The following is a 15,338-nucleotide window of genomic DNA, read 5'->3' as shown; positions in this document are numbered from 1 at the left end:
CTGTTGAGTGTCCGACTTTGGTTCAGGTCATGATCTCATAGTTCAGGAGTCTGAGCCCCATATCTGGCTCACTGTTCTCAGTGCTGAGCCTGCTTCGGATCCTCTGTCCCTCTCTCTCTGCCCCGTCCCCCTTTGCTCTCGCTCTCAAAAATAAACATTAAAAAAAAAAAAAAAAGCCTGACAAACCTGACAAATAATTACATAAACATTAATCAAGACATTTATATCAGCTGGTAAAACTAGGATGTGAAACTATATAGTTATAAATTCCTTTGCATTTCCAAGCTCTATCAGAAGACTGGTCTTTTCTTCATTGATTTTTTAAGTGGCAAGATTATATTTATATATATATACATTTATTATATATATATAATATATACATTTATTGTATATATATATAATGTACATATTTATAATATATATAAAAAAATGCAACTCTTAAAGGAAGTGTGTTGTACTCAAATTACAATTTTCTTGATGTATTCAATCACTACCTTTTATTGTAGTACATGATATCTTAGCTATGTTCTACTTTGATTATATCTCATTCAAGATAGATCTCACATGATACAGGAAATTAAACTATTTTGAATTGATATATTTGCTATTTTAACTATCATCAGGGAAAAGATTAAGAGGGTCAAGCCCAGAAAGTTCAGAGAACACAGACATATATGCAGGCTACATTCCGTATGAACAGGGCTTTGGTAAGCTCTCTTAATAACCACCTACTTTTCTAAACCTGTTTCTGTGTGAAAATTTATTCAGCCAATACTTGTTTGCATTTAAAACACCACACGAATATTTGGAATACAACCTACTTTAAGTTGGCTACTTCCTGTAATTCATAAACTAGTTACTTTCTTCAAACACTGCAAAGCACAGTGCTTATAATGTGTTCTTCCAGTAAGAGTAAGCTTCCACTTTTAGATTATCATAGCTTTTCCAATCACAGGAATTTCCAAATCCAGAATACCTTCAATGTATTTAGGCCACAACTAATAATTCCACAGCCTACTATAGGAACTACCTTTCCAGTGAGACGCTATTTGTTCAATTTGATAACCGCCTCTGTCTGTAAACCATTTATGTGGTCATTTGAATCAAGTCAGTATTAAGTTAATATATTACTTATGCGTATGTATAATTATGTATATAGACGCAGGCGTCTGAAAACTCGGCAGGATTTTTAAGTAGAACTGTATGTGTTGGTCAGGTACAATGAAAGACCTAACAAATGTCAGAAACAAAGAAATGATGAGTGAGGTTTGAGGAGCTGAGAAATAACCTATATTAACAAAAGTAATACATGCTTTACAGATGGATCTAAACTATTTAAAAATGTTAGATATGTAATCTGAACTCCCACAGCACAAACTTTTCAATTACTGTAATGGAAGGAAAATACCACTAAATTGAACTTGGTGGTTTAATTCCCATCTCTGCTTCAAAACTAGCTGTTGAGGGCTTGGACACTGACCTGAGCCTCCCTTTCCTTATTGAGAAAGTGAAGGTGTAGAACAGTCCGTCTCCAGGTTCCATTCCGACTCCATAGGTCCAGTGAAAGGATGGGTTTTTGGTAAAGGCATTACCAGAATCAAAGGACATCAGTCAAGAAGACCTAGTTCTTGCCACTGAGAACTTTTCAATCAAGCCATTGAAATGTACACATTTCACTAGATATTTATGTATACTTAAATTGTATTTTTTATTTATGATTCATGTAATAAAACATAGAGACATCGTAAACCACACGTTTCAAGAATTCAGCAGAGCTGTCAGCACAAAGCAAGATAAATGGGCTAAAGAGCTACTGATGTGCAGTCAGTTATCACAAACACTGACCTAATGGTCATGATTAAATCTATGTGCGCTAACAGAGCACAGTATTTTAAGCACACAAACTCCAGAGCCAGATTGCCTGGATTTGAATCCCAGCTCCAATGTCTATTATCTGAATAATCTTAGACAACTTACAAACTAAACAGAGACTCAGTTTCCTCATCTATAAAATGGGAGATATAATAAAACTTATCTCATAAGGTTGCTAAGAGGTTTAAATAAGTGACTATTTATTTGTAAAGCATTTAGAAAAGTACCTGACACATTATACAAGTCTTTGTTAAATAAGTAAACAGAGTCCTTCCACTGCTATCTAGTTAACACTTCTTGCTGATGGGGTAAACACTAAAGAATGAAATTATTCAAATCCAAAAACTTAGAGGACTTCATTTAGCCAGCTGAAGAGACTCTGAAAAGTTACCCATAATAAACAGTATTCTAAAAGTAGCTATTAAATAAAAACCATGGGGCAGCTGGGTGGCTCAGTTGGTTAAGAATCCAACTTCAGTTCAGGTCATGATCGATCTCATAGCTCATGAGTTCGAGCCCCCCATCAGGCTCTGTGCTGACAGCTTGGAGTCTGGAGCCTGTTTCAGATTCATATTCTCTCTCTCTCTCTCTCTCTCTCTCTCTCTCTCTCTCTCTCTCTCTCTCTGCCCCTCCCCTGGTTGCATTCTATCTCTCTCAAAAATAAACATTAAATAAGTAAGTAAATAAATAAATAACACGACCACTGCGCAAACTGCGTATCATCAAAGACAAATATTTCATTATTAATAGTGGATTTCCAGAGTGAAATTCTGTTATTCACACTACCTCTACCACTTTCACTCCCTTTCAGGAACCTGGAATTCCTTTCCAAGTTTAACATGGTATGCACCTGTGACATAAAGTACTTGTAAGGAGCACAAACCAGTGCATTGTACAGAAACCAGCTCATTATTTTCCATTTTGTGAATTTCAAACAGCTAAGGCAGTTTCCAAAACTGTTCCTTTCCAACTGAGGAAAAATTCTCAAGATTGTCAGAGAACTTGGGGCATGTGAAGGATTGTTCAGAGTGGACAGGACTCAACCTGTCGGTGATCTCCCTAGAACCTGGTTGTGCCAGCCCAGCTCTAGCCAGAATACAGACTCAGATATGCACATCTAAAACAGTTATCATAGTTCCAGAGAGTCTGTGCTCTAATATGACCAAATAAAGATACAACCAACATCCCAGATATGCTGCTGTTTTGCCAAAACTTCTCAATTGTGCTTCCAAATGGCTATTCTCCTAAGCTATTTATCAAAGTGTAATTTATTTGGCGCCTCATGGAAGAATTTCCCTATGTTCTGAATACAACAGAATATAAAACCTCACCAGAAATCCAAGACAATGTATGTATATACCAAACTACAATATACCCATGACTTAAAAAAAAATCTTTTTAGTATGGTTAATGCCACATATGATTTTTTTTTTTTTTTTTTTTTTTTGCTACCTGAAATTGTATCACAGGTACTATGAGCCCAGGCAAGAGGACTATGGAACCCTAACCTCATACCCTCCTCCCTCTGACACCATCCAGCTGTAAGCAGTGCTTAGACAACTGGCCCATAACCTTTAGATGACCCTCTAAGGCTAGCACAAGCATCATTTATTTTCTTCCACATGTCTTAATCTGCGGTGGAAAGTATACCGTTCATCAAAAATTTTAGGTTTTATCTGCAGTCACCTTATGGCTCAAAAATTTCTAAAAAACAGAATAAATGTATATACATACACACACACAAGATTTTAGAAAAGACTATAACAGAACTATTGTTTTTCTGACTTCACAATCAGCACTACTAACAAAATAGGTTTCCTCTCACCACATAAACATTCCATAAATATGATTCCCTTCTCTTCTGCCACTTTTCTTCCCTGGGCTCTAATGGGTCAATCTTAACACCACACCTTGCTTAATTCTAGGCTAAGAGCCTTTTCTTTCATACTCATTCTTCACTTGTGTAGAAAGCTTACTTCTGGACTTAGAAGCCCAAATCAAGTCTTCTCTTTTGCCAAGGAAGGAGGTTTCTTGCAAGTGCTCCAATTCTCTCCTTCCTTCTTTGAACTCCTGTTGCACTGCTGTACCACAGTCATGTGTCTCATTCTGTTCCCAAACTGCTTCATGGGCTTTAGTTAAGTCCTTCCCAATTAAACCATAAATTCCTTGAGAGCAGATACCATATCTTATTCACCTATCACTATAATCTTGAATTAGGGATCTAAATCTCCTTAGATTAGGGATCTAAGTTTCCTCCTGCATCTGACATTTAAGAATGATACACTCATCCTGGAGAAAGTCATAATTGGGTAGTATTTAAATTATTGCATAGAAAGGTCAGGTTTTAATCCTAAGAGGAAAAGGCTCCCTTTTTATCTATCCATTAAAAACAATTAAGGGGCACCTGTGTGGCTCAGTTGGTTAAGCGTGGGACTTTGGCTCAGGTAATGATCTGGGGTAGTGAGTTCGAGCCCCGCATCAGGCTCTGTGCTGACAGCTCAGAGCCTGGAGCCTGTTTCAGATTCTGTGTCTCCCTCTCTCTCTGACCCTCCCCCATTCATGCTCTGTCTCTCTCTGTCTCAAAAATAAATAAACGTAAAAAAAAAAAAAAAAACCAAACAATTAAGAACTTAAAACCAGGGGCACCTGGGTGGCTCAGTTGGTTAAGCATCCAACTTCAGCTCAGGTCACGATCTGTCACAGTCTGTGAGTTGGAGCCCCGCGTCGGGCTCTGTGCTGACAGCTCAGAGTCTGGAGCCTGCTTCAGATTCTGTCTCCCTCTCTCTCTATCCCTCCCCTGGCTCATGCTCTTTTTTTAATAAAAACATTTTATTTTTTTAATAAAAACATTAAAAAAAAAAAAAAAAAAGAGGGGCGCCTGGGTGGCTCAGTCAGTTGAGCGTCCAAATTAAGCTCAGGTCATGATCTTGCGGTCTGTGAGTTTGAGCCCCGCATCAGGCTCTGTGCTGAGAGCTCAGAGCCTAGAGCCTGCTTTGGATTCTGTGTCTCCCTCTCTCTCTCTCTGCTCCTCCCCTGCTCATGCTCTGTCTTTCTGTCAAAAATAAATAAACATTAAAAAAAATTAAAAAACAAATTTTAAACCATAAAATGATTTATAAAATATAAGAATTTGAGATCCCAAACTAGGTAACATTACTTAATTTAATCATAGTTTTACACAAATAACAGATTTAGTGGTTTCTAAGACTGTTTCTTAAGTATTACCTTTTTGTCTTAATGTTCAAGATAAAAGGAGGACTCTAATCCTAAATTAGAGGTCAATTTTGTTTCTTTCTAAAAACCAGGTTTCTGGGGCCCCTGGGTGGATCAGTCAGTTAAGCATCTGATTCTTGGTTTCAGCTCAGGTCATGATCTCACAGTTTCTTGAGTTCGATCCCTGCATCGAGCTCCATGCTGCTTGGGATTCTCGATCTCTCCCTTTCTCTCTGCCCCTCCCCCCCACTCACGCTGTCTCTGTCACTCTCAAAACAAACAAACAAAAATTAAAAACCAGGTTTCTTCTGCGAAGTTCAGAAAAGATGGCCCATGAAGTGTTTAACTACAAGGAAAAGGGAGCACCATTTCTCTAAATAGTAAGTATTTGGAAGTTTCACCTCTGAGGTTAAAGCACATTCAAGTTTTAAACGTGAGGTTCTTCGATAAGAGATGGCAAATGCCAAGTTTAACCCCACCCCTTTCCCTCCACAGATGCTTGCCAAGCACACACTCCTCAAACACTCCTAGATGCTTGTTACTTCACCACCTTAGTTAGATCTATCTCTCCTCTCTCCACAGGTAGAATGGACATACTACTGACCATCTTTAAGGCATTTTCAAAGGAATATAGAAAGCATGAAAGAACTAATCAAGTACTGTTAAATCCCTGACAGACACTATTATACAGTACTTAGTTATCTCCATTTCCGATTTTCAGTAATATTAAACTCACAATCCTGAACTGCTTCTCTCATGCTCTCAGGGCACTATATGTTCAAGAAAACCAAAAGGGAGGCTATTAAGAGCTCCAAAAAATATAATCAGAAAGCTAATCTTCCGGAGAATAGGTCACATAATTCAGTGTTTCTTACATATGCCTGATCGCAAGAAAGCCCAGACTGTTGGTCAGAAAATAGATCTTACCTCCTGAAATTCTGATTCAGGCTTAGGAGCCTGAATTTTTAACAAGCAACAGATGATTTTCCTGATCGGACATATTTGGGAAACATAATATAACACATCACCAAATCCACAGGAAGGTTTTCTAGTTTTAAAAGAACATACAAACGACATTCAATTATACTTACTCCCAACTGAGATGAGGTTGTGGCCCCTGAAAGCTTCTCACTGCCAAATGCCATAGGGCCTGTTGCGAAGGCATTGCTTGATCTTGGAGCAGAGGTCTTTGAGCCAGACCCAGAGTGAATTTCACACAGGCAGAGAAGAATCAGACCCTTTTGTCTGAGAAACAGATTTGCAATTATATTTTATGAGGTACTCCTGCATTTATTTAGGAGGAAATCACTCAAGCTGTGCTTAAACTAGTGACACAATGAAGTTTTACTATGATCCTTTATTGAAAATATTGAGAGTAATTCTCCTGAGACACTCCCTAAATTTGAGATGTTAAAAGTTTGCGGGTGTTTTAAGTACCTATCTGAGAAGCAGATCAACGAGCCAATAGGCAAGGAGTGATTAATGAGAATTTACTACTTGTAAGAAGTGGTAAATCAGTATTCAAATTTGTCACATAGAAATTTGTTAAAATGTAGACTGATTCAGCAGATCTAGAGTGGGGCCTGAGATTCTACATTTCTAGCTAGCTGCCAGGTCCACAGACCACGCTAGAAAATTTCTACGGGAAGGATCACCCAAACTTAAATGTGCCTAAGGATGACAGGGACAACACGATTACTTAAAATGAAGATCCTTGGTCTTCATTCCTGGATATTCTGATTAAGAAAGAACAAGACCTTGGAGGCTGCAATCTTAGCAAGGGCTTTAGAGTATACTGCTATAGGCACTGCATAGAACCCACACTGAGAAATACTACTAGAAAAGTCACAAAGATTAGAAGACAGTATGAGATACTTGTTAAGAACAGTACTCATAATTTTCCCTAAAAGTTGTAAGACACTGACATTTTGGAGAGGAAGAGATTTTAAAGTTTTAATTAACGAATAACTATTAAGTATGAAAAGGACAATTTCTATATAAAAAGCTAAGTATCCCTCATATGATACAAACAAATGCCAGGAGCCAACGTCATGCAGTCTGATATAACAAATGATTGTTTGATGCTAAAAGCTATTTGTCCTGGTGTATGTCCCACAGTAAATACTATAAACATCCTGTTGACTGGCAGAAATAGGAGGCACAAAAACCATTTGGCATCTTTACCCAGCATCATCACAGAAGTCAAAGATGACAGAATTACAGGAACTATACAGAAGGAAATGAAAAAACGTATCATATCTATGCACTAACAGAAAACAGAAAATTCTTGTGAGTAGAGGTGGGGAGAGCTAATAAATTTAGATGCCAACAGTCCTGTTCATCTAGTATCTGGACAAAATGCCAGTGATGAATGTGTACTCTAACCTAGCAACTCCCTATCTCTTCTCTGCATGATAGCTAGTATTTTGTTTACTATGGTTTGGATGCCTGTCAATGGTAATGCCCAGTTACAATCATGTCCACACATCAAACATGAATTAGTCATTCTGTCCTGCTTTCCCATTGGCTGGACTTGACGGACCTTAGTTTCTTGGCCACCTCTGAATAGAGGTAACAGGCCTCTGTGGGACACTCATACTTTTCATAGCTAAGCACTGACGACTGTACAATACATTATAATCATCACCTTCCTCTTAAGTTCAACCTATAGTGAGTTAGCAGAAATGTAACCTTGTTGAGGCAACTCACAAAAGGGGAAGGTAGAGCACCACAACGTACACCTAAAATTAATGTAACACTTTGGGGCACCTGGGTGGCTCAGTCGGTTGTGTCTGACCTCGGCGCAGATCTCACGGTTTTTGAGTTCAAGCCCCACATCAGGCTCTGTGCTGACAACTCGGAGCCTGAAGCCTGCTTCAGATTCTGTGTCTCCTCTCTCTACCCCTCCCATGCTCATGCTCTGCTCTCTCAATATGAATAAACATTAAAATAAATAAGTAAATAAATAAAATTAAGTAACACTGTATGTTAACTATACTGGAATTAAAATTAAAAAGAAAAGAGTAAGGTAGAGTGATATGAAGGAAAAAGCACTGAGAAGGAATTATAAGTTCTATATGCTAGTACTAATAACCTTTGACCACTGCTTCATTCCTGAAAGTTGCTGAGCAGAGATGTAACATGTGAGAAAGTTAGAAATACTATAACTAAAACAATGATGAAAAAGAAACACGGAACAACCGTATAGTGGTTCCAGATTAATGACCATTCCCAAATCAACACTGCACCCAGCAAACCATTCTGCAGTCCCCAGAAGACGGGAGAGATTTGTAGTATTAACTAACAATTTGACTTTTAAAAACAAAAGGGTGTGGGGCACCTGGCTGGCTTAGCTGGTTAACTGTCCAACTCTTGGTTTAGGCTCAGGTCATGGTGTCAGGTTTCACGAGTTTGAGCCCCGCATCAGTCTCCTTGCTGATAGTGTAAAGCCTGCAGAGCTCTCTCTTTGCCCCTCCCCCATGCACGAGTTCTCTCTCAAAAGATGAACTTTTTGCTCCTCCTCTGGCTGCCCTCAGCACGTGTGCCCATCGGCTCTGTTATAGCGACCCACAGCCCCAGCGTCGTGATTAGTGATGATGAACCACGTTATGACCTAGATTTATTTTGTATACCTCATCATTACGCTGAGGGTTTGGGAAAGGTGTTTATTTCTCATGGACTAGTTATGGACAGGACTGAGCGTCTTGCCCGAGACATGTTGAAGGAGATGGGTGGCCATCACATCGTAGCCCTCTGTGTGCTCAAGGGGGGCTATAAATTCTTTGCTGACCTGCTGGATTATATCAAAGCACGGAACAGAAATAATGATGGATCCATTCCTATGACTATAGATTTCATCAGACTGAAGAGCTACTATAATGACCGGTCAACAGGGGACATAAAAGTAATTGGTGGAGACGATCTCTCAATGTTAACTGGAAAGAATGTCTTGATTGTTGAGGATATAATTGATACTGGCAAAACAATGCAAACCTTCCTTGCTCTCCATGGTCAAGCAGCATAATCCAAAGATGGTCAAGGTTGCAAGCTTGCTGGTGAAGAGGACACCTCGAAAAGTGTTGGCTATAAACCAGACGTTGGATTTGAAATCCCAGACAAGTTTGTCGTAGGATATGCCCTTGACTACAATGAATACTTCAGTGACTCGAATCACATTTGTGTCACTAGTGAAACTGGAAAAGCAAAATACAAACCCTAAGATGAGATTTCAAGTTGAGTTTGGAAGCACCTGGAGTCCCCTTGGAATCACCAGTCCCATGTTCTAGTTCTGTGGCCAGCTGCCCAGTAGAGCTTTTTGCATGTATCTCCTAAGGATTTTACCTGTTTTGTATTTTAGAAATGTCAGTTGCTGCATTCTGAAGTCTTTATTTGCACTATGAGCATATAGACTATCAGTTCCCTTTGAGTGGACTGTTTGACTTGTGAATGAAAAATCTCTTAAACCACACCACTATTGAATGAAAATGATGAAATTGTATCTGTAAGAAACATTTAAAGAGAAGATATATTAGTTTTTTAATTGGTATTTTAATTTTTATACATTCAGGAAAGAACAGAAGTGACTGAATATTGGTAATTATACTACTGTGTATTTAGAAGAGGAAGAAACAGTCAGTTTTCCTATCAGTGACAGCATCTAAGGTATCGTTGATTTGGATAAGCCATACGTCCTGGAATTATTTTACTGTTTCAATAGTATCAACTGTATTTTCTCACTTGTTCAGATGATTTCTGGTGAATCTTTGTCAACAGTTCTTTGAAATACAAATCAGCAAATTCCAGAAAACTTTACCACATTTTGAATTGTTCAGTGTAAAACTCCTTACAATAAAGGCTGTCTCTTTAAAAAATAAATAAATAAATGAACTTTTAAAAATTAAAATAATAGGGGCACCTGGGTGGCTCAGTTGGTTAACTGACTCTTGATTTCAACTCAGGTCATGATTGAGCCCTGGGTCAGGCTCTATGCTGATGGCGCAGAGCTTGCTTGGGATTCATATTCATTCTCTCTCTCTCTCTCTCTCTCTCTCTCCCCGCCCCCCCTCAAAATAAAAATAAATATTAAACAATTGAAAAACAAGTGGGTTAAATATCTCCAGAAATAAAATTAGACCCCAAAAGCCACAGAAATCCCCAGTCTCTCACTTGTTCTTCATTCTCATCATATACACCCATCACCAACAGACTGTTTCTTGTTGGGACACTTTTGTAAAATGGCAGTTTTCCCTGAGAAAAGACACTAGCCTCATTCACACCTCTAGAGAGGCTGAAATAATGAGAACTATTTCCAAAGAGAAAACTGTTTGGGGGAGGGGGAGATAATAATCTACATCTATCAGAATCTTAACTTAGTTCCTGCACAAGGCATTCTTGCTTTGCTTGACAGACAACCTTCACACAACCTATACCAAAAACACCCACTAAATAATCAGAGACATTTCCGTCTTGCCTAATCAATAAAACCCCAGGAGTACAGACCCTGTGTCAGTGGCAGAATACCTGATCTACATCATTTTATAAGTGAAGTTTATCAGACAGAAGGTTAGGAAAGTATGAAAAAGAAATCTCCTGAGGCTTAAGGCACTGGGACGGCAGGTGTAAATCTAAAGACTTCAGGAGCCCAAGCCAGTGAAACGTGTTGTGGCCTGCCTACTTCTGTTACAGAACAGGTTATGAAAAAAACCTGCTATGTTATAGGCACCCAGGGCCTGTTCAAGACCCCAACATTTCTTTTGGCATGCAAGTGATTACTCTACCTCCAGGGCTTTTAAAACACTCTACTTTTAAACAAATATTAAAATGCTGGCTAGTTACCATACTTATTGACGTTTTCTACTCATTTTAATATATGCAGTAGGGTTTTTGCTAAAGAAATACACCTGCCTTTCATCAGGGAGTATCATAAAAGGCTAAGGAAAAATAACTTCACTCCAAAGTTTTTCTATTTTTAAATGAAATGTTTTCCCTCAGTTTAAGAAAACATTTTTACTGCTTTCAGGCAATGAGAAACCAAATCAAACCATAAGTGACAGACCAATTAATAGCTACACTTACCCATGTTGTTACAGAAGGCCATGCCAGCCAGCATTTATAACCCCCTGTTATTTTTTCATAGTACTGCAGTTCTGGAAATATTATGCAGAATTTTATGCGATGACTTCTATAATCCAAGTACCACAAATCCCAAGGCAGGAACTGGGACTGAAGATCTCAGCTGGGTGGAAAGAAACTACCAAAAGCTACCATTCACTGGCCACCTGGGACTTCCCAGCCAACATCACAGGTATGGGCATGGGGTTCTGCTCATTCTCTAGCCCCTACCTGCAGTGGCCACCCACAGTGTCTGCCCTACCTTCCTCCTCAAAGTCTAGTTCTGGGTGTTAGGGAATAAAAGCAAACAGAGTTTGTAACCATCCAGAGTTGTAACCATCCAGAGTTGCCACCAGACTAAAATAAGGATACCTGGAAGAGAATATTAATCCCAAAGTTGTCCATCTATAAATTCATTTCATGCTGAACTGTTTAATTAATATTTCTTAGGAACTACCATACAAGGGATTGAATATTCTACCTCCAGGGCTTTTAAAGCAGTGTATTTTTAAACAAATATTAAAACACTGACTAGTCCTCATACTTCCTGATTGTAAAGTGACTAGACAGAACAATCTAAATTTTGTAATTTTAACCCATTCTCCTACCTGTTGTTTTAAGAGGAAAGTTATTTGGGAGAAGGAAACCATGCCTTAATTTATTTTGATGTGGCAACTTGCTTTCCATCTGCGTCTCTTGTAATACCTCCATTTGTTTAAAAGCAAGATAAACTGTTCTTTAACAAGGTTTGGAGCCCTGCTTCTAAACAGGACATCCTAGTTGACTTAGAGTGTAACTAAATGTAAATTGTAATTTTTCATGATTTTCTGTTGAAACCAAATTCTGCCCATAAAACCGTATACTCTGGTCCTGAAGGAGTTCTTTCTAAAACAATGGAAAAGTACTAAAGAGACTATCAGAGAAGCATAAACTCCCTAGAATCTGGCCTTCTCGTCACATCTGAATAATTCTGCTCCTCCCTGAGGCCCAGTTTCTCCCTATGTGGGGTGGAGGCAACAATGCTCGCTTCTGTCTCCTGAGAGGAAGTGGTGTGTGAAGAGGACAGACTTGATGGCCTACTAAGAGCCACAGGGAGAAAGGGGACATTATTCAAGTTGCTTCAAGATATCAGAACATATTCTTAGCCCCACAGGAAGGACAAAGTCAGAAAATATCACGTTAGAGGTTTCCTATTTTAACTAAAAACTCAAGTTTAAAAATGCTACAAAGTTTGTCTTTCGCATTTTCCTTTCTCTTTATTTCTTTTCTTTGATTCTTGATCAGGCTCAAAAAATTTAAGGAATAGATGCCAGAATGGTAAACTATTCAAAAGCCTGATAATGTGGAATTAGCACTGCTCTAGAAACCATTTTTCCCTGGCAAAAGTCACTTGTCATTCTTCTCCAGCATTACTAGCTGAATGAATATAAATACAATGTGCCATATCCCCAATTTCTGAGGAGATTTTTAAAAAATGTTTGTGTGTGTGTGTACGTGCATGTGTGTGCAAGAGAGAGACAGAAACACGCATGCACAAGTGGAGGAGGGGCAGAGAGAGAGGGAGACAGAGGGTCCAAAGCAGGCGCCCCCTCTGTCAGTGGAGAGCCGGATGCAAAGCTCCACCAATGAGAATGAAACTCACCAATGCTCAACTAAGCCACCAGGTGCCCCCCCACACCCCCCAGTTTCTAAGCTTAACTTCAACTCCAGAGAACGCGCAGGAGGGATGATAGACAAGATAAACAATGGATAGAAAACCTATTCCTATGAGTATGGTCTCACAAAATTTTGATTAGACATGGAGAAGAAATGAAGAGTATATAGAGTTGTATACAACAGTTGCCAAACATTACAAGCATTTTATTACATGCATTTAATCTGAACTTCAACCAGATAAACTAGGTCTTCTCTCTGTCCCAGTTTTATACATGAGGAAACTGAGGCTCAGAAAGCTTAAGTAACTTGTAACAAACCAGAAAGTGACACAGCCAAGACTCGAACCTTAAACTTTCAAAATCTGACTCCTGAAGTCAAGAATTACACCTATTTCTACCCACTCTTCTCTATACTTTTCCAAATTCTTACCAATTTCTACCAGCCACCCCCTCTTCTTCAGCACTGCTGCTTCCATTTCAAATTCTATACTTGACAAGGTGCCTTGATGCCTTGACTTGAACTTGAGAGGCAACGTAGTAAAGAGGTGGAAGGAATAGAAAGGGAGCTGATTTTAAGACTAGTACTGGTATTACAAGACTAGTCTTGGTATTACAAGAGACGCAGCTGATCAACTCAAGAGAGTTGATCCTCATGGCAATGGTAGTTAGAGCACAGGGACCAAACCCTGGAAAGACGTCACTTTGCAACCATCTTGTGGTGTTCCACCAAGAACGTTAGGCTGTACGTTATGCCGTGCAAAGCAGGACCTTCATACATGCCTAATACTACGGCATTAACACAGTATGCGAAAAACAGGTACAGGTTAACTAACTTCTGTTTCACTGACCTACACCACATTAGTTAAGTCCTAGTGTTCTAATTAACAGAAAAGAATTACGCAAAAGTCATCTATAGCCAGAAGATAGATGCTTTTTTTAAAATGTTTCATTCTGAATTCAGCAGTGGACACTGTCATCGTAAACCATTTCAGTTGTTTCCTTATCTTGGCAGAACCGACTTACTTCTAACAGCATGTGTATGTGTTCTCACACAAAATCTAGGAACACCAGAAGACTATGGCTTTCGGGCAAAAGGACAAAATGAACTAAGAGGCTTTTGAAATCTCCTGTTTATATCAGGGAGCGGTCTATAATTCATCATCTGGCAAAAAAATGTAATCACAAATGAAGTATGTGACACTTATATTAACAGCAATGTTTAAAATTTCCCTCAAATAAATGCTATATAACATTCTTTTTTAAATGAAATAGACCTATATTGCAGATACAGAGTTGTCCACGATACACTGCTAAGTTAAAAACACCATTCAGGTAAAATTTTGTATACTGACACAATGAAGTTCTAAAAGTATCTCGATGAAAGTCAGATGCAGGACTTTTATTTTTTAACCTTTAGGGTTTTTTTTGTTTTTTGTTTTTTTCCACCATGTATTTCTTAAGAATTAGGAAATCTCTCCATGTGTGACCAATTGGAAGGAAATTCTGGGCTACCCAAGAGTTGCACTTTATGGATCCCAATGGTTGTAGAGTGGGTGAATCTTTTCTTATTTTGGTAAATATTGGTAACGATGACTATCCACAGTTAACTAAACACTGCATATAATATACACTTTAGTAAGAACTGCCTGTTTTCTCCAATATCTATTCTTCCTATTTCAGATTTTAGCTGGGCACACAATTTCTCCAACTCCCTTACTAGGATTATACTGCCAAGGTCTGACCAGTGATGTGATGTGCTGCCTGCAAGTTCTAAGTTGTGCCTACATAATGGGAGCATTTCCTCCCTCTTTGCTGTTGTCGAGACAATATGATGGTGGGAACTGGAGCAGCTATCTTAGACCATATGATGAAAGCTACCTGTTAACGATGGCAGAACAACAATATAGAATCCCTGTTGAATACAGACTCACATACCTACCATGAACCGCTATTCTAGACTTTCAAGTGAGAGAAAAAGGTCTATTATGTTTAAGCCACATTTTGTTTTTTGTTGCTGCAGTCAATATCCTACTGCATGCATGTGTATATACATACCCCAGGAAGTTATTCTCAGGCTACAACTAAATATCATCCCTTTTTTAAACATAAGTTTATTAAGCTGAGGACTGAAAAATTAACCTAACTCTGCTAAATCTTTAAATAAAAAACAGAAAAAGCTGGGGAAACTGGGGAGCCTGGGTGGTTCAGTCAGTTGAGCATCTGACTTCGGCTCGGGTCATGATCTAGCAGTCCATGAGTTCAAGCCCTGAGTCGCATCGGGCTGTGCTGACAGCTCAGAGCCTGGCATGCTTCATTCACATTCTGTGTCTCCCTCTCTCTCTGACCCTCCCCTGCTTGCACGTTCTCTATCTCTCAAAAATAAACATAAGAAAAAAAAGAAAACAGAAGAATCTAAAATATCTTATTTTTTTAGTTAACCTCCTTGGTTTCTGAGTAGCTAGTTTGAAACAAAAATGCCTCCCCCTT

At 38.8% G+C, this 15,338-nt stretch overlaps 1 protein-coding gene and 1 pseudogene across 15 annotated transcripts in view; one reads left to right on the top strand and one right to left on the bottom strand.

Annotated features, from left to right (window-relative positions):
- Positions 1-15,338, bottom strand: part of RBPMS (RNA binding protein, mRNA processing factor) — a 175,430-nt gene that overhangs the window by 110,191 nt on the left and 49,901 nt on the right. Inside the window, exon 1 of one of the 15 annotated variants that reach the window (XR_003426677.2) lies at positions 6,177-8,630. The exons of the other annotated variants lie outside the window; for them this stretch is intronic. The gene's annotated coding sequence lies outside the window, so the exon portion shown is untranslated. Of the gene's footprint in view, positions 1-6,176; positions 8,631-15,338 lie in introns of those variants that run through there. 15 annotated transcript variants of the gene reach the window in all.
- On the top strand, positions 8,523-9,447 carry LOC106966585 (hypoxanthine-guanine phosphoribosyltransferase-like; annotated as a pseudogene).

This window comes from Acinonyx jubatus, chromosome B1 (genome assembly GCF_027475565.1).
Source record: "Acinonyx jubatus isolate Ajub_Pintada_27869175 chromosome B1, VMU_Ajub_asm_v1.0, whole genome shotgun sequence".
In the NCBI taxonomy this organism is placed as follows: Eukaryota; Metazoa; Chordata; class Mammalia; order Carnivora; family Felidae; genus Acinonyx; species Acinonyx jubatus.
This window is presented reverse-complemented; position numbering and strand designations above follow the sequence as displayed.